The sequence below is a fragment of the Myodes glareolus genome, chromosome 10, assembly GCF_982192425.1.
Source record: "Myodes glareolus chromosome 10, mMyoGla1.1, whole genome shotgun sequence".
NCBI classification, from domain to species: Eukaryota; Metazoa; Chordata; class Mammalia; order Rodentia; family Cricetidae; genus Myodes; species Myodes glareolus.
In genome coordinates, this window is record NC_142035.1 from 74,474,463 (window position 1) to 74,493,867 (window position 19,405).

At 36.2% G+C, this 19,405-nt stretch overlaps 1 protein-coding gene and 1 pseudogene across 2 annotated transcripts in view; one reads left to right on the forward strand and one right to left on the reverse strand.

The window, feature by feature from the left end:
* Nucleotides 1–19,405, reverse strand: part of Cstf3 (cleavage stimulation factor subunit 3) — an 84,864-nt gene that overhangs the window by 44,065 nt on the left and 21,394 nt on the right. The window lies entirely within an intron of this gene.
* On the forward strand, nt 11,643–12,465 carry LOC125406544 (nuclear autoantigenic sperm protein pseudogene; annotated as a pseudogene).

A 19,405-nucleotide genomic window follows, 5' to 3' on the forward strand; every position in this document is an offset into this window, starting at 1 on the left:
AGTTCCAGGACAGGGTCCAAAGCTACAGAGATACCCAAAAAAGTAAGTCTTAGGAAGTTTTACCAACAGAAACCTATATACAAAACATGTAGCTGAAAAATTCGGAAATATTGGTCCTTTATCTTAACTATATTGATCACTCCAACTGACATGAGAAAAACAAAGGCAATACACACAGTAACATATTGATGATTTAAATATTGCCAGAAGTATTTGAACTTATAAGACAAGCATGGCAGCACATGCCTGCAAAGCTAGAAACTGGGAAGTAGAAGCAGGACTACCCAGAGCTCAGGATCACCTTCTTCTCATGCAGGGAATTCTAGATCAGTTAGAACTGAGACCATTTCAACCCTCTGTCCCCTCTACCTTGAAATTATAAATAGCAAATTGCACTAAAGTTAAAAGTTCCCTTTCAGTTAACCAATGTTTTTGTGCAAATATGTGGGAAAAGATACAAAAAATGAAGTAAGATAAATTAGTTTTAGAAATTTAAAGAACTCCGAACATATGAAAATATGCTCAATCTTCTCCATAAAAAATGCAAATCAAAATTTTCCTGAAATGACCTTCAAAGTAATTTACCAGGCTTATTCTCTGACAATTTCATATGTGAAATAATTTTTTTAACCCAAAAGTATTGACAAAAGTTATTTTCTCTAAAAATAACATAGGAAACAAAGATTATCAATAGAGTTGGAATTTAAAATTTCAACAGCCTAAATGGAAGACTTTTTGGATTTGAGAAGTTCTGACAAATCTTCTGGACTCTTTGATAGAGTAATAATTAAAAATAAAATGTGTCATGGGTATTTTGCCTAAATGTGTATTTGTGCATCACATGCATGCCTAAGGCTAGAAGACCATGTCACAACCCCTGGAAACAGGGTTACACATGGTTGTGAGATGGGTGCTGGGGATCAAATTCAGGTCTTCTGCAAAATTAGCCAAGGCTTAAGAGCTGAGCCATTCCTTTAGCCCCATACTTCTAGGAACTTAATCTACAAATATTTAGTACAACTGGAGGTGATGTATAAATAATTATTCACTGCAGTAATATCTGTAAAATAAAAACAAACAACAAAAAAGTTGAACCAGTGGTGGCGAATGCCTTTAATCATCCCAGCACTCCGGAGGCAGGAGGCAGGTGGATCTCAGTGAGTTTGAGGCCAACCTGGTTCACAAAGTGAGTTCCAGCAAAGTAATAGAGAAATTCTGTCTTGAAAAACAAAAACACATAAACAAAACAAAACCTCAAAAAAACCAAATGACAAAAACCAAACAAACAAAAAAACCAAGTTGGGAAAGTATTTAATGTTCTGAAATACAGAAGAGAGTAAACAAAAGACAGTATATTGTGTACTAATAAAAAAAAAATCAACATTTGGGGCTGAAGAGATACCTCAGTGCTTAAGAGCATTGACTGTTCTTCCAGATAATCTGGGCTCAATTCCCAGCACCAACATGGCAACTCACAGTAACTACAATTCCATGAAAACTAATGCCCTCTTCTAGCCTCCAAAACCACCAAGCATACACATGATACAAATATGCATGCAGAAATAAGAAAGCACGTACATAAACACATTAGATATCTTAAAACTCCTGAGAAACTGAACAATGTTACTGACAGAAGGCTTTGTGCTTCAGTGCTCCATTGTAAGTACCTTCTTAATTTCCTGATCTTTGACTTTTATTGACATGCATTTTAAAGCTTCTCTTCAGGAGATGTATACCTTTTGGGGCTTCTATTTATTTGTTTGTTTGTTTATTGTGGTCCTTGAGATTGAACTTGATAGGCAAACACTGTACCAGTAAAATACATTTCCCACCCTTTACAACTTTTGTCTAGCTAAATTGTCTAGCTGACCTTGAACTTGTTATGTAGCCCAAGTAGGATTTGAAGTGGGGTTCTTCCAGTCAGCCTCTGAAGCAGACAAGATTACAGATATATACTATCATGTCTAGCTGTTTTTTTGTTAATATATTAAATGTACTGTCAACCAGTTCTCAAAACAGTTACAAAAACTTTTAAGAACGCACAAAAGAAATAAAACACACATTATACATATTAAAATTCAAAGTATAAAATAGTTCAATTATATGTTAACATACATATTAGTGTGTTCCTATAGAGGTCACCTTGAGACAGGGTCTTTTGTTTGTCACTGCTTAGATAGCTAACCCATACTCCTGGGAATTCTTTGTCTTCACTGCCCATCTCACAGTAGCAGGACTGAGATATGTGGCATTGCATCTGCATTAGATGGGTTCTGGGGATCCAAACTTAGGTCCTCATGCTTGCATTAAAAACACTTCAACTCTGTAGGCATTTGTCCAGTCCCTAATGGTATTTATTTTACGGAAAGATTATTCTTAGCCTCTAAACATCTATTGAAATTGAAATTAGGCATAGTAATATATGCCTATATTTTCAGTACTTGGATGCCTGATTCAGGGGAATGAGAGTTCAAGGCCAGTAGGATTACAAAACAAATTCAAGGGCAGCCTGGGGTTCACATTGTCTTAAAAATAAATAAAAATTTAGTCTACATCTTTAAGAAACTGCTTGCTTGATGCCACAAATCACAAACTTTTGGGATTAAACCAATCAAGTAAAATTTACAGAGACAATAAGATGGCTCAATGGGTATGGGTGTTTGCTGCCAAAGCCTGAAGAACTGAGTTCAGTTCCTGTAATCCACATGGTAGAAGACAATTGTCTTCTCCAAGCTGCTTCCCTTGGCCTCCAGATACAGCACTGATACACTGTAAGTACATACACATATACTTAAGTAAATAAATCAGATTTACAAAATATTTAGTCCATTAAAAATAAAACTTAAGGGTTGGGCTGGGAAAATGGTTCAGTTATTAAGAATACTTTCTTACAGGAGATCAGAGTTCAGTTCCCAGCACACACACACACACGGCCCTAGGTCAGACAATCTCTGGCCTCCACAGCCACCCACACACAATGCGGCACATACACACATAAACATTAAAAAAAAAAATTAAAGCCATGGGGTTGGAGAGGTAAGAGTAGAAATTGCTTTTGTAAGGGTCAAGTTTGGTTTCTAGCACCCAGTCTCTAACCCTGATTTGATAGCCTTTTCTGTACTTCGTAGGTACCTGACTTATAAGCACATACACCTATTGATATATATATACACATAAATAACTTAAGAACAAAAAAAATGCTTTTTAAAAATCAAGCAGGAACCAGGTAGTGGTGGTGCACACCCTTGATCCCAGCACTCAGGAGGCAGATACAGGCCAACCAAGGCCTGTATGAGACCAAGGGTAGTCTCATCTACAGAATGAGCTCTAAGACAGCCAAGGCTACACAGAAAAACTGTCTTGTAAAAAGAGCTGAGTTAGTAAAATCCATATCTAACATGCCCAACGGCCTGGGTTCAATTTCCAGCATCATATAAAATGGTTATGGTGTTACAAATTTGTTAATCCAATCCAAGTACATGTGAGATATAAGTGGGAAGATCAAAGTCATCCTTAACTAGTGAATATGAAGCCAGCCTGGGTGACAGAGTAAAAGACATCAAAAACCAAAAATTAGTAAATTCTGTTTTGAAAAGAAAAATGGAATTTAAAGTGTACTAGCTGAGAATATTAATATTTAAGTGATAGTACACACACCTGGCATGTACAAGGCTAAGAATGTAATCCCCAGCACAAAAGTAACCCACAAATGTAATGATAACCCAATGAGTTACTAAATGGTCTCTAATATATGTATACAAATATATGCAAAACACACATTCCTTTTAGTTTGTTAAATACTATTGATGATGTCCAAAAACACATTTTAACTGGGTATTTTATTAACCTCGAAAAGAAATCTACTCCATCTCAAATTTTGAATACTGTTAACTGACCAGCTGTATTCTTTCAGCAAATTGAAGAGGCACTTCCACTGTGTTATTGCTTCCTCTGTTGCTGTAAGGTGTCAAGCTAACTGCCATCAGTTTGAGGGTCAAGGATATCCTGTATTCATTCACTCTTGGTGGCTTCTTGTTGCTGTTAACTTTCGTTCTCATATATCTTGGGGTAGCTCTCTTCACCCTCAGTCCTTCCTGGGATTCAAGAACTATCATGAATCTGACTGAGTCTAAAATCCTAAAAAATTCTTCCAATTCTGCTTTGCCTTTAACCTTTCTTCTACTTCTAGAATGTCAAGAAACTGTTTAGTTTTGAGTCTGTTAAAGCTCCAAACTGGATTCCTTTGATTCTCCTTTATCCTTTTGCCAGTGTATGGTCTGTGCCTAACTCAATTTAGCTTCTGAAATTTTTGGAGTCTGTAGCTACTACAAGTAGTTTCTTTCCATGCTTAGCTTTAAACAACCAAAATGTTTCAAGTTTCACATTTGTAAAGTTAATTTTTGAGGCCTTGTATGAAGGTGTACTCCTCCAGAAGTTTGAATAAATGATCACCAAGCATCAGTATCACAATTTAGGTAGGCTGAGTCCCCTTAAGCAGACGGTTGAAATATTTCTCTCCATACTTAACCCATGTAACATTGCACGATTTCCTCTATACCATTCTTCGGACCAAAGAAACTTCTCTCATCCTATTCAGTTTGTAAAATGGCATAGACTTACTCCTGGTTCACCATTGTCATTCTAAGTGTAGCCTTTTAGCACAGACCTCTAAGGGAAAAGACATCCTATTGAACTTCCAACATAGACAGGTCTTGAGCTTCACTAGAGTGTAGATTTCCAATCGCAGTTCAGATTCTCCCAGTCTGGCAAGTTCTCTCAAGACAAAGTTTAACCACTTCTATCTTTGAGCTTCTTTTCCATTTTCCTCCGAGCAAGGCTGTGGTCTTTGGAATCCTTTGTTGTACTGACAAGTCTTCAACACTTTAAAGATGTTCTTAACACTCTACCCAGCAGCTTAACTTGAGAAAAAAGATGAATATCTTAACTCTTACCCTATACTCTTCTGTAGTACACATTGTTAACATCAATTGCCCTCAAATTACAGTAAACTGTCTTGTAAAGCAAACACCACTGCATGCAACATTCTTGAAACAGTAAAATTTCAAAGGTAAAATACTAAGGTTCAACAAAACTCAACCAAGTATATTTTTCCTCTAAAAAACTTTCATAAGACCAGTATTTTGGTATCTTTAATGTTTAGTATGCCTAATTGAGAGGTTTAGATTAAAAGCTTTTACTTAGAAACAGTGACATTAAACATAGACTGTAAAGCTAAAAGCTACTCTTTTTGTTTTTTTTTTTTTTTGAAATCTAAATGTTAAATTTAAGTTAAAACAAGAATATATATGAGTCTGGGGACTTGAACCATGGTATGAGGTCACAGAATAACAATGAATGTTGGCTCTCTCCTTCTACCTTGTAAGTTCCTAGGACTTAACTCAAATTATCATGCTAAGTGGTACGCATTGTGATCTGCTGAGTTCTACAGATCCATTTTATTTTTGTTTTTTGAGACAAAAACAAAATCTATGTCTCTCTATGTAGTTCTGGCTGTCCTAGACAGTTATGTAGATCAGATTGGTCTCAAACTCACAGAAATCTGCTTGCATCTGCCTCCTGGATGCTGGGATTAGAGGTGTGTGCTACCATGCCTGGTTTAGGCCCATATTTTCCATATTTTTTGAAAATATAAATGACCCCAACAATTTTTCATTCATGGGTCACATATTGGCATAATTGAAATAAGCAGTTTTAATCATACCAGTCAGTCAAAGGAATGGGAAAAGTTAAAATGGTTATCCTGTAATTCAGCAAATCAACCCATGAAACTTGACAACACATGAACTCAAGTTTTTATAATGTAGGTGCATATGCAAATACCTCATACTTTTTACTTCAATGTAGATTTTATTGTACCCAGTAAAGAGTTTCATCTTCTTAAAATCAGTTTTTAGAATTTTAGGTTAGTATAAATGGATAATCATACAAAATGTCACCCCATGTACACTTTTTAAAAATGTTATATCAGGATAGCCAGGCAAATAACCCCCCAATTAGATAATAAATAAATAAATAAATAAAATTAAAAATTTGAGGAACTAAGGTTATTATGCTCCAGGACAGCACTGCAAGCGAGTACAATAAGTGGGGGAGAAGAGGTAAGGGGATGAAACTGAATAAGGGTGAGACAAATAATTCTAAATGTCAAAGAATCTTTCTCTCAAATTAAATGTTAGGGATATTAGACAACTAAAAAGAATAGCTAAAAAGAAATACCCCTTGACTGAAGAATGGATAAGGAAAATGTGGTACATTTACACAATGGAGTATTACACAGAAGAAAAAATAACGACATCTTGAATTTTGCAGGAAAATGGAGCTAGAAAACATTTTGAGGTAACCCAGACACAGAATGACAATTATCACATGTACTCACTCATAAGTGGCTTTTTAAACCCAAAGCAAAGAAAACCAGCCTACAAACCACAATCCCAGAGAACTTAGATAACAATGAGGACACTAAGAGAGAGTCATATATATCTAATCTACATGGGAAGTAGAAATTAGAAAAAGATAAGATCTCCTGAGGAAACTGGGAGCATGGGGACTTTGAGGGAGGGTTGAAAAGGGGAGCAGAGAGGCAGGGAAGGAAGCAGAGAAAAATGTAGAGCTCAATAAGTCTCAATTAAAAAGAAAGAATAGCTTTTGGAGGCCCATTAGATGGTTCAGAAGATAAAGGCACCTGGCCTTGAGCCTGACTACCTAAACTTGATCCCAGAGTCCCACATAGTAGGAAAGAACAACTCTGGTAGATTGTCCTGATATCTACCAGGATGCTCTGGCATTCATTTGCTTATGAGTGTGCACAAAGCACCTTTTTAAAGTTTCTTTAATGCTTAAGTATAAGACAGACTTTTTTCTATATATGTAGGTTATCATATCTGTAAAAGTATCAGCCATATAAAGTTTTATAATAGTAAAAATGAAACTTTGTTATAAACTGTTATTTTCTAATTTTTAAAAATTACCATTTATGATTGGGGACAGAAAGGTGCTCACAGGTTAAGAACAAACACTTGCTCTTCTTGCAGAGGACCAGAGTCTGGCTCTCAGAACTCATACAACAGCTTATAATCTTATCTGAAATTTCAGTTCCAGTAATCTGATGCTTTCTTTTGACTTCCATGAGTACCAGGCAGATATATAGTACACATATGTCTATGCGAGCAAAACACCCATATACATAATTCAAAGATCCCCACTCCATCTTCCTAACACAGGGTTTTACCTTAGGCAAGCTCAAAATCAATACCCTTCCTAACTTTATAATTTCTACATACTTGGAATATAATACTGGGTATGTTTTTGATATTCTAGAAAGTAAATAAATGTGATCAAATGCCAGTATGGTAGTGAACACCTTTAAGAGGCAAGCAGGTGTTTGTAGGATAGCCAGGGCTACAAAGAGAGTCAATGTCTCAAAAATAATTGACACTCATGAATTCAGAAATCAAATTCCCTTCCTTACTCTACTACCTTAAATAATAACATAGTTCTCTTTCTAAAAACTATGTAACACGGAAATGGTGACACATACCTTTAAGGCAGAGGCAGATGGATAATTCAAGTTTAAGATTGGTTTCGATTTAAGCTAGTCAGATACATACTGAGATCCCACCCCAAATAAACAAACAAACAAATAAATGCAACATTACAATGCTAGTATAATTCCTATTAACACCTTCCCCATCAATAATGTTATTTAAGGCAACCTTTCTCAAAATCTTCTAATGCTATAAAGCAATAAAATATTATTTCCTACATATACATCAGGCTTCAGTGTATTAAACTTCCATTAGGATTTCCTTGACTAGACCTCTCCATATCTTCTGTCTTCTACACCAAAGATGTGCATAGCAACTAACAATATCTAGCATGTTTTTATTCAGTAGATAAAGAAAAGTTAATATGCTTTGTAACATAATTTTTTCATCCTTTCTTGACAAATTGTGAAAGTAAAATTTTTAAATGCTCCATCATTCACTATGCACCTACAAGCTATGTAAAAACCTCTGAAAATAAACAGAAGATGAAAGGCTTGAAAAACACAAGATGTCCTAACAATCTTTGGCTCCAACAGTAAACCATACTATAGGAAAATATTTTTAAAGACTACAATTTTATCTGACTACAACTAACACAAGAACCTGCACCGGTTTCATTCTACTAAACCCCCACCTTATTAGGGTTCTTTTAAGGACTAGGCTTTCACATAAACAAGCAAGTAAAAAAACTGAAGTGTTTGTAAAACACAACTCAGTGCCGTCTTACTACCTAGTTCTGGATATCCTAGAAATCACTATATAGAACAGGCCTACACTCAAGAGACCTTCCAGTGCTGGGATTAAAGGTATGCATCACCACACAGGCCCTGCCCAGTCACACAATTTTCTGAAAAGTTACAAGATTACTACATAGTTTTCTCTGCCTATTTTCTTTCTTCAATACAGGGCCTCTCTGTGTAACAGCTCTGGCTGTCCTGGAACTTATTTTGTAGATCAGCCGGGATTAAAGGAATATGTCACCATTGCCCAGCTCATTTTCTATCCGTAAAAGTTTTGGAATAGGGGGCTGGAGAAATGGCTCAGAGGTTAAGAGCACTGACTGCTTTTCCAGAGGTCCTGAGTTCAATTCCCAGCAACTACATGGTGGCTCACAACCATCTGTAATGAGATCTGGTGCCCTCTTCTGGCATGCAAGCACACATGGAAGGAATGTTATATACATAATAAAGAAATAAATCTAAAAAAAAATTTTAAAAATTTGAAAAAAAAGTTTTGGAATAAACATCACTAAATTTATTAAAAGAAAACTATACAGTTCAAATTTGGAAAACAGAATTGAAGGTTGTTTTATGGGTAAACAACTTACAAATTTATAAAATATAATGGCCTAGAATCTTGAAGAAGTAAATGTCTAATGAAAACATGGAAACAATATAATCCCAGAAGTAGCCATTATTATCACTTGGGGAGGGGGTTATAGAATACTTTCTTGCGTTAGAAATAAGAATATTAAGTCTGTAATCCTAGCATTTAGGAGGCAGAGGCAGGCAAATCTCCACATGTGAGGCCAGTCTAGTCTACACAGTGTTCCAAGACAGCTAGGGATGTACAGAGAAACCTGTCTCAAAAAACAAACGAAAAGGGAGAGTATGAGGGAAGTATGCTTACTTTGAGAAAAATAATCACACTCTTCATTTGAAAAAAGTACATGGGGCCTTGTTTACCTCTTCCCCCAAATCAAATATTTACAATAAAGATGTCAGAGGTGGGGTTGGGAGTAAGCAAAACACTACAAAGCATTCTTGAGATAAGACATTATATAAAGCAAGTGGGATATAGTGATTCATATCTGTAATCTTAGCATTTGGGAGGCTGAGGCCAGGAAATGCTGTACAATAAAACCTTCTAATATAAAGCATGATTTGAGGTTGCATATAAATTACTGTACTCTGAAATCTGTTAACTGGCACAGTGGCCTATGTCCTTAAGTACTATGTGGTTGAGCAATCTACTCTTTAAGTGAACTCCAAAATTCTGAAAGACTTACATGAACACAGCTAATAAATGAAATTCTAGCAAAACAGAGTAGATAACGGGCATAGAGATTTATTAGAAATAAAATTTAACCCCCCAGCTTTTCTTAAACTAAAAAACTAAGTATCTCAAAAAATTATGTACCTATACACCAAAAAGTAGAGTAATGACTAACCATAGTAACACATAACACAAAAGAACTTTTATTTTTGAAGCAAGGTCTCTATACATAGCCCTTGCTCACCTCAAAAACCAGAGATGCACCTGCTTCTGCCTGCTGAGTTCTAGAACTAAGGGTTATATGGGTCACTATGCTTCTTTACATGTTTCATTATTTGGAATTAAACCCAAGGGTAGAGAAGGACACCATCACTGAACTACATTCCCAGCTCACTTCATCCTTTCTGCGACATGGTCTTAAAAAATTGCCCAGACTGACCTTGGACTCATTCTGTAGGCCAAGCAATATCCTCCTGTCTTGGCCTCTGAGATTATACGGTCCTCTAAATGTGTAGATTCTGCACATGTAACCAAAGATTGAAAATATTCAAAAGACAAACTGCATGGATATTAAATAGATTTTCTTCTCATCATCACTACATAACAACATTTCCACAGCAGTTGCTGGGAGGAGGTGGTGCACATCTTTAATCCCAGTACTCAGGAGGCAGAGGCAGGTGGATCTCTGTGAGTTTGAAGCCAGTCTGGTCTACAGCAGAGCTTAGTTCCAGGACAACCAGGGCTAGAGAGTAACCGTTTCAGAAAAAAAACCAAAAGAACAAAAATCAAACAAAAACTGGCCAACCAAAGCAAAGGATATGTTGGAGTGTTGGGCATGTTCATCCAATCAAAGATTCAATAATTTCAAAGTAAGTTTAAAATAAGATTATAAAAAGTTTCCATTTTTGAGCCATGACAGTTCACAACTATAATCCTAGAACTTTAAAGCTGAGGCAGAAGACTCACAATTTTAAAAGCTGTCTGGAGAAAATAGATAGTGCCCATTAATTTTAAAAGTACAAACATTAATCATTTTATGCTACAAAAGCTTTGTGATCATTATATAATATGGACTGTCAACTTTAAGTATTTATAATCTAATGTTCTTAAGCATTTGTCACCTAAAAGGTTCCACAATATTCAAATACTTTTATTTAGTATGTATAGGTGCTTAGCTGGCATATTGTCTGTGCATCACCTGTGTATGTCTGGAGCCATCGGAGGCTGGCCTGAAGATCCCCCTAGAACAGCATTTACAACTGTGAACAGTCACGTGGGCACTGGGAATCGAGCCCAACTTCTGGAAGAGCAACCAGTGTTCTTAACTGCTGAGCTGGGCGTTGGTGGAGCACACCTTTAAACCCAGCACTCAGGAGACAAGAGGCAGGTGAATCTGTGAGTTTGAGGCCAACCTGGTTTTCTAGAGCTAATTCCAGGACAGCTAGGACTGTCACACTGAGAAACTCTATCTCAAAAAAAAAACAAAAAAAAAAACAAAAAAAAAAACCCAAAACAAAATAAAAACTGCTAAGCCACCTCAAAATTTTCTTAATTGCAATGCAAAACCAAAACTGATAACCAATGCTACTGGTAGACAAAAGAGTTACAGGAATATATCTAAGAAATTTAAAATATTAAGATTTGGTACTGTATAGGTTACTTACTGAAAAATGCTGCCACTAATTTTCTTCAGCTTAAGTGATTCTCAAATAAAACATGACACTTCCTTAAAGCTTGACAGATTCTTCAGAATTTGATACTGATGTTATGCTGGCCTTTTGAAATTGATGGGTTTTAATTCATGTACCATGGCATGTATGTGGAAGTAAGAGGACAACTGGGGACATCAGTTTTCTTATTCCACAGGCGTCCTGGATACTGAACTCAGATCTTCAGGTGGCAAGTACCTTAGCCTGGCTGAGCCTTCTCCATGACTATTTGGGGGATGGGGTGGAGGGGTATCACAGATAAGGGCAGTGTTTGGCCTTCAACTCATTTTCCTGTCTCTTTATCCTAAATGCTGGGATTCTGATAGACAGCACAATTCCAAGCCAAGGTTTTTTTTTTTTTTTTTTAAAGGTTATGGAGAACCTAGAGCTTGCCTGAGATATGCTGGATTTAGCAAAGATCATTTTCAAAAGGCAAGAAACAAAAGCTCAGCTTTATGGTGCACAAGCTCATCTTAACTTGGAGAAGTTAGTGTTGAATTTGAGAATTATATGCAAGCTGTGGAAGAGTTCCAGGCTTGCTTAAGCCTCCAAGAACAATATTTGGAAGCCCATGACCGTCTCCTTGCAGAGACTCACTACCAGTTGGGTTTGGCCTATGGTTACAACTCTCAGTATGATAAGGCAGTGGCACAGTATGGCAAATCTATTGAAGTCATTGAGAAGAGAATGGTTGTACTAAATGAGCAGATGAAGGATGCTGAAGGATCATTTACTGAATATGAGAAAGAAATTGAGGAGCTGAAAGAACTGCTACCTGAAATTAGAGAAAAGATAGAAGATGCAAAGGAGTCTCAGCGCAGTGGGAATGTAGCTGAACTGCCTTGAAAGCTACTCTGGTAGAGAGCTTCTCTTCAGGTTTCACTGCTACTGGAGCAGGCACCTCAGTCTCCATGATTGCCAATAGAAAACCAAGAGATGGTGCTTCCTCGTCAAATTGTATAAATGATATTTCCCATCTTGTCAGAAAGAAGAGGAAACCAGAAGAGAGCCCCTGGAACGATGGTGCAAAGAAAGCCAAGCAGGAGCCAGAGCTGAATGGAGGCAGTGGGGATGTTGTCCCCAGTGGACCTGAAGTTTCAGAAGACATGGAGGCTGAGGCTGAGAATCAGGCTAACAGTCCGACAACAGCAGAGGGGACAGTGGAGTCTGAAGCTACAGCTGAAGGCACTGCATGACAAAAGGGAACAGAACCTTTCTCCCAAAGGAACGTGGTTTTGTACATAATGTATTTTTTCACTTTTGGGGATTCTTTTTGTATAACTTCAATAAAGATTGTGGGCAACAAAAAAAAGAAAAATGAAAAAAGTTATGGAACAAAGGTTCTTGGTTAAGAACATTCACTGCTTGTTGCAGAGTTCCTTTCTCTGCCCCATATCTGCCTGTAACTCAGTTCTAGGGGATCCAACACCATCTTCTGGCTTTAGCCAGGCACTGCACTCATTATGTGCAAAACCACACACAAAAATAGATATTTTTAAACAATAAATTTACTAAATAAAAAATTGTCACAGGAGCCTGGTGGTGGTGGCACATGCCTTTAATCCCAGCACTCAAGAGGCAGAGGCTGGTGGAGTTCAAGGCTAGTCTGATCTACAGAGAAAGTTGCAGGAAAGTTAGGGCTACACGGAGAAACCCTACATAGAGAAACTCCCCCGCCAAAAAACGTTATACTAGCTCCTAACTGTGGAGTTAAGTAGATAAGAGTTGCCCAGACTATATAAGGCTTGTCTACAAACAAAGTGTGGTAATGGTGAAAAATAACTCACATATTCCCACTTGACTGATCTAATAAACAGCTACAATATTACCAAAAACGTAGTAACACACCTCAGAGCACCTCTTGACTATGTAAGAACAAACAATTATCTTCTTAAAAGGCAGGGAATGTTCAGTCAGACCATAATAAAATCTGACTGCTGCCCTCTAAGGCCTCAACTTCCCAAAGTGACAGGTAATCACTTTACCATGTATTCATTGTTAGAACATCAAATCACAGTACTGGAGCACACAAACTCAGGCTCGTGTGTAAGCTTTGGCTCCAAAGTGTAGCAACTTGATGTATTCATGAGTAAGAAACCAAATTTATCTTCTCGCTCTATATAGTTAATAACTGAAACAATATCCTTTGCTTTAAATATGTGAATTCTCAAGCATATAATATGCTGAGTAGAAGAAAATTAAAAACCATTATCAATAAATGGTCAGCATTGTTTCTTTAAATCCATTATAAGGCTGCAGAAATTACCATCATAAAAAGGGCCATCTCCCATATGTTAATTTTAAGATAAAGAAAAACAATGTCAGACATTATTTGCAAAAGGTAAGATTTTCTAACTGCAATGTCTACAACTGAACATGTTTAGGAATGCTTAAATTTGAGATTAAAAAAATACAACTTTAGGACTTTGTTAACCTTCAGTATCAGAACACATTATTTCAGAAGTACATTTCAACCTTTGCGTTCGACAGATATTTTAAGAACTATTGATTAACACCACCAAACAGAAAATTTTTCTTTGGAAATCAACAGGCACACAAAATAGTATCTTACCCACATTAAGTTTCCCTGGGCCTAAGAAAAGCAGGTGGATTTCAAGTGTAGTCAAGGCAATATTCACTATCTTTGTTCAGATGGGGGTGCATGCTGACTTCAACTCATTACACTAGCCAAATACTTCTTTCCTGCTAGGAACTTCCTAGAGATAAATAGTTCAGTAATAAGTTCCTCACATCGATTTAAGAGAGCAGCTTATCTGGGAAAAGAGGAATCTGTGTCAGCTCTTCGGAGGTTGAGGTAGGACTGTTGTTGTGCATTTAGACCAGCCTGGGTTACACAGTGACACTGTCTCACAACAGAACAGGGCCAGTTAGCCATTAGAGCATAAAAGTGCTTGCCACACAAGCATGACAACCTGAGTTCAATACCTGAAACCCACAGTGAGGAAGAGAACCAATACCCAAGTTTTCTGATCTCTGCATGCTGTTATAGTCCCACATATAACAAACTAATCCACCTCAGTGTGGTACAATAGGCCTATAATTCCAGCTGTTGGGAAGTAGAGCTAGGGGAATGAAGAGGAACTTAGGGTCATTTTTTTTCCCCCTGCTTTTTCGAGACAGGGTTTCTCTGTGTTGCTTTGGAGCCTGTCCTGGAACTAGTTCTTGAAACCAGGTTGGCCTCGAACTCACAGAGACCTGACTGCCTCTGCCTCCCGAGTGCTGGGATTAAAGGCGTGTGCTACCATCGTCCAGATAGGGTCATTCTTTATAAACAGCTAAGCATGAAGCCAACCAGAATTAAATCACATCCCGTGCCAAAACAAAAAAAAAATATAAACAAACCAAAACCAAATCAAACCCACTCACCGAAAACTGAAGTGTAGTTTATAAAAGCTAATATTTACTTTTGTTTGTGGGTATGGAGGTCATTGGGTAGCTTGGAGTTGGTTTTCTCCTTTGTAAGGACCTGGGATTGAACTCAAATTCAAGTTTATACATAAGTGGCTACATCCCACCAGCCCAAAATTGAGTTTTGTTTAGTTTTTTTTTTTTGGTTCTGGTTTTTTGAGACAGGGTTTCTCTGTGTAGCCTTGGCTGTCCTGTAACTCGCTCTGTAGAACAGGATGGCTTCGAGCTCACAAAGATTCACCTGCCTCTGCCTCCCAAGTGCTGGGATTAAAGGCTAGAATGACCATGGTCCAGCAAGTTCAAGTTTTAAAAGGATACATTTGAGCCAGGCAGTTGTGGTGCACATCTTTATTCCCAGCACTTGGGAGGCAGACACAGGTGGATCTCTGTGAGTCTGAGGCCAGCCTGGTCTACATAGTGAGTACTAGGACAGGTTCCAAAGCTACAGACACCCTGTCTCAAAAACGATACATTGAAAACATGGTGGCACATGCCTGTAATCCTAGCACCCAAGAGTCTGAGATAGGATAATTAAAAATTGGAAAGAAGTCAGAGACATCATGTCTTCAAAAGGGGGGGGCAGATTCTATAAGATTATATATATGTGTATAAAATAAAGTCAAGTGCCACATGTTCAAAGTCAGGGACCATGAAGTCTTTCCTGTGATGAAATTATTTCTATTCCCAAATATGGAAGTTGAATATATAGTATTGTAAAGCATTTGAGCATTCTGTTTACTCATGGATACCATATATTGGGGTGTATCTTCACCTCTTGGGATGAAACTCATATACCAAAATTACCCTCTTATGATTAAAAAATAAATAAAACCATACACTCTTTGGTTCACAGGGTGGCTTATAAATAACTGTAACTCCATCTCCAGGGAATATGATGACCTCTTCTGACCTTTGTGAACACGAGGCATGCATGTGATGCACATATATACACACAGGCAAAACATTAATAACACATCTAAAGTTTTTCAATTATTTAAGATTGATTTATTTTCATTATATGTATGCATGTCTGATTGGGGATTTGTGCATAAGAGTACAGTTGCAGCTAGAGTCCAAAAGAGATCTCTGGATCCCTTGGGGCTGGTGTACAGGCAGCTGTGAGCCTTTTCTTCATGTGAGTGCTGGAAACCAAACTCCTCTATCAGAGAAGTATTTCGTATTAATTTTAGTTACTGAGACATCTCAAAAGTCCTAGCCTCGATGACCTTAATGTCTATATTCACAAGTTGAAAAAAGCACTGTTATTCCACAAAGGTGGAAATTCAGACTAAAACACTATTCTCAGGAAAACTTCAAAATGCACGATCTGATTCTATTTCACAATTAATTTTAGACTGCACAGACATCATAAATCTATTTAGTCTTTTCCTACATTTCAGATTCCTTTTGAGTATTTGACGTAAGTCTCTCTCACTATAGCCCAGTCTGCTACAACCCACCTGCTTCAATCTCTCCAGTGCCGTGATTATAGGTATGAGTCACCACCCAGCACTATAATTCTGATTTACAAGTTGAGAAATCCAGGACTGATGAGATGGCACAGGGGGTTGCCTTGCCACCAAGTGTGACAATCTGAGCCTGATTTCTGGTCCCCATATGGTACAAAGGGAGGAACTCTATCCAATGACCTCTATTGGCAAGTGATGGCACAGGTGTAAACATGTATACACACAAATAAACAGTATGAAATTAAAGTTGAAAAATTTAAAGAGTATTTTACAAAAAACAACAACAACAAAAAACCAACAAAAACAAATGGCCAAATGTTAGAAGAAAAGAATAAATTTTCTAGAAGATATAAACCATAGGTTTTATTTAAAGGAACTTTAGAAACAACTATGTCGCCAGGTAGTGGTGGTGCACACCTGTAATTCCAGCACTCGGGAGGCAGAGGTGAATGGATCTCTGTGATTTCAAGGCCAGCCTAGTTTTCAAGAGCTAGTCCAGGACAAGCTCCAAAGCTACAGAGAAACCCTGTCTCGAAAAACAAAACAAAACAAACAAAAGAAACAGCTATGTCTTTTGCAAATAGTTCAATATGAAAGGCTTGAATCACAAGAGAAAAAAACTACAGACTACTACTAACAATGACAATGCTTAACTATCAGTGCTGCATAAATGGGTGGGGAAGGAAAGAGAAATATACTTCAATAAAACTTAAAAATAATTTACTATTTGTAACAATAAGTATGAAAATATTTTTTGTTTATAAAACAGTACTATAATTATTTAAATCAATTGTGGTTGTAAGTAATTCTTAGCATTTTTATATTTATGCATTTAAGAAACAGTAGATTAAGAAGAGTTTTAGAGTAAAATCTGAATAATCACACAGACATGGACCAACATTTATTACAAACAGGAAAAGCAGATCTAAGAAGAGTACAGATTTTTCAATAAAGGGCTATAAAACTGAAATGTAAAAATTTCCATAGTCTACAAAATTTTATCTGTATTTAAATACATTTAGTATGTACAAAACATTGTAATACAGTAATTTAAACTGCTATGTGGAGGCATTAAAACAGAATCAAGAATGGAGAAGTTTATTTCAATTTAAGTCACTCATGTTCCACCTTGAGTTAACTTTCATATTCCAAGGAAGGTTATTTTGAGAAAAGTAAAAATTGTATTTTACAACCTACTATTTATAAGGAAAGAAAAAAACAAGTATAGAAAGCAAAGAATTCATGTTTAAATTGTTAAATGAAAAAGCCATCAACCCTCTACATGGTTTATTAAATTGCAGCTTTCACAGACAGCAAGATGCACCACTGCTGTTACCAGCAGCATAACTTCTTCCTCCTTCAGCTACCCATGAGAACATCCTTCCGTTCGTAAAGTCTTATGAATGTGGCTCAATTCAAGACAAATTACTTGGAACAATAAAATATTGTACCTTATATGTTGTCAGTGTTCACTTAATTATATAAAAAGCTACAGAAACCACAAAAAGAAAGAGAAACTTAGGGGAATATAGCAAAACTGTGTAATGTTCAGTTCTGTGGTAACTTAGTGACCCATTAAATCTCTGTGAAAAAGCTCTGTAGAGAAAGCTGAGGTTGACTATGGCTAGAATACCATAAAATATTAAGAAAAAGTTCTATTTGTTAAGTTAAAAAAAAACGCTTAGAATTCATTTAAGACATTATATGAATTCAATGAAGCTGTAGATACACTAAAATATTTCTTCTGCATAGAAACTAGACAGTCAGATTTAGACATTATTCTGATAACAACACTCTATCATATTATTGCCTGTTTTCTTATTCTTTTGAGACAGAAGTTACTGAATACAAGAAAAGCAATGCATTTTAAGGTCCTGGGACAAAAATGATCTTTAATATTATAATATATAATGATAAGTATGTTGGCTGAATTTTCAAATTTTATAAAAATATACAATTTGATTCTAAATGTTCATCATTAGGAGAATGTTATCTCCAATATTTTTAAACTGTAGCAAAAAGAAAAACAAAATAGGAAAAAGAACACCTAAGTAACTAATTTAGGGTCCCATTTTAAAGCGTGTATTTTACACTGGAAAATTTACACAACATTGCCACTGATTTAAGCTAGCTTTTTTCTAAATTTAGCTGTTATATTCTAATTTTTAACTCATATTTCTAACTAAAAATAATTTAAAAAACTATTCTTTTGTTCCTTCTGTAGTGAAACAGCATAAGTAAAATTTACAAGAAATTTCCCTGGGGAAGCATTTCTCTCCTTTACTGAAGATGTTTCTTCTAGTAGAAAAAAAAAAATCTGATGTATTTAGCTCACAATAGTTTAGCTGAATTAAATGTAGTATCATCATAAATGCCCCACCATGAAGTACTGAGTTACAACAATGTGTTAACAAAGCTTTATTTTCTTGAGTGTGCACACAGGATGTTACCAAACAATTAGTATAGTATTATAGTATTGTATATATAGGTTGGTTATATGTCTTCATGACACACTGAGTGACATGACCAAAGAAAATTTTATAGCTTCTTATGAGTCAAAAGATAAGTGTGAAAATAAAAATTAAGAGTAAACCAGGAAAGAGAAAGACAGTTTAGGTGTGCATTTCTGAAACCAGCATTTAATTTAACATTGTAATTCCTAAACCAGAAATATAAAAAAATTAAACACACATATATTTGATATCATTTTTTGTCAACAGTTTTATACATATACATATTTCTTTGTTTGTGCTTTATACATACATATATATTTGTGTGTGTATGTGTGAGAATGTGAGTGTGTGTGTGTATGTGTGTAAATAGCTGCAAACATTACCACTAGACAAACCAAGCAACTCCTAGCAGCTCTGAACTGCTATATGAAACAAATCTGTTATTTAAACAACTTTCAGCCCCTTGGAATAACACCTACTCTTTTATGCAATTCTTTTTTAGAATACAGTTTGTACCTTATACTCAAGGAAGGAAATTTGGAAGAAATAAAACAAAACAAACCCTTGTTTATGTTTATAATTACAGAATTAGAACCTTGTTGGCAATTTCAATTTAAAGTCAGTATCTGAATTTTAGAAAAAGAATTTAACTCAGAAGGTACTATTTTGTTTTCCAAAAATAATTATCTTTCAATCATGTTTGTTTCTAGTGAGGTGTTTGTACAGTCAGACTAGAAAGTAAAAGGGGTGCAGGTGATCCTGGTTATTTGTTATCAAGTTGTAGG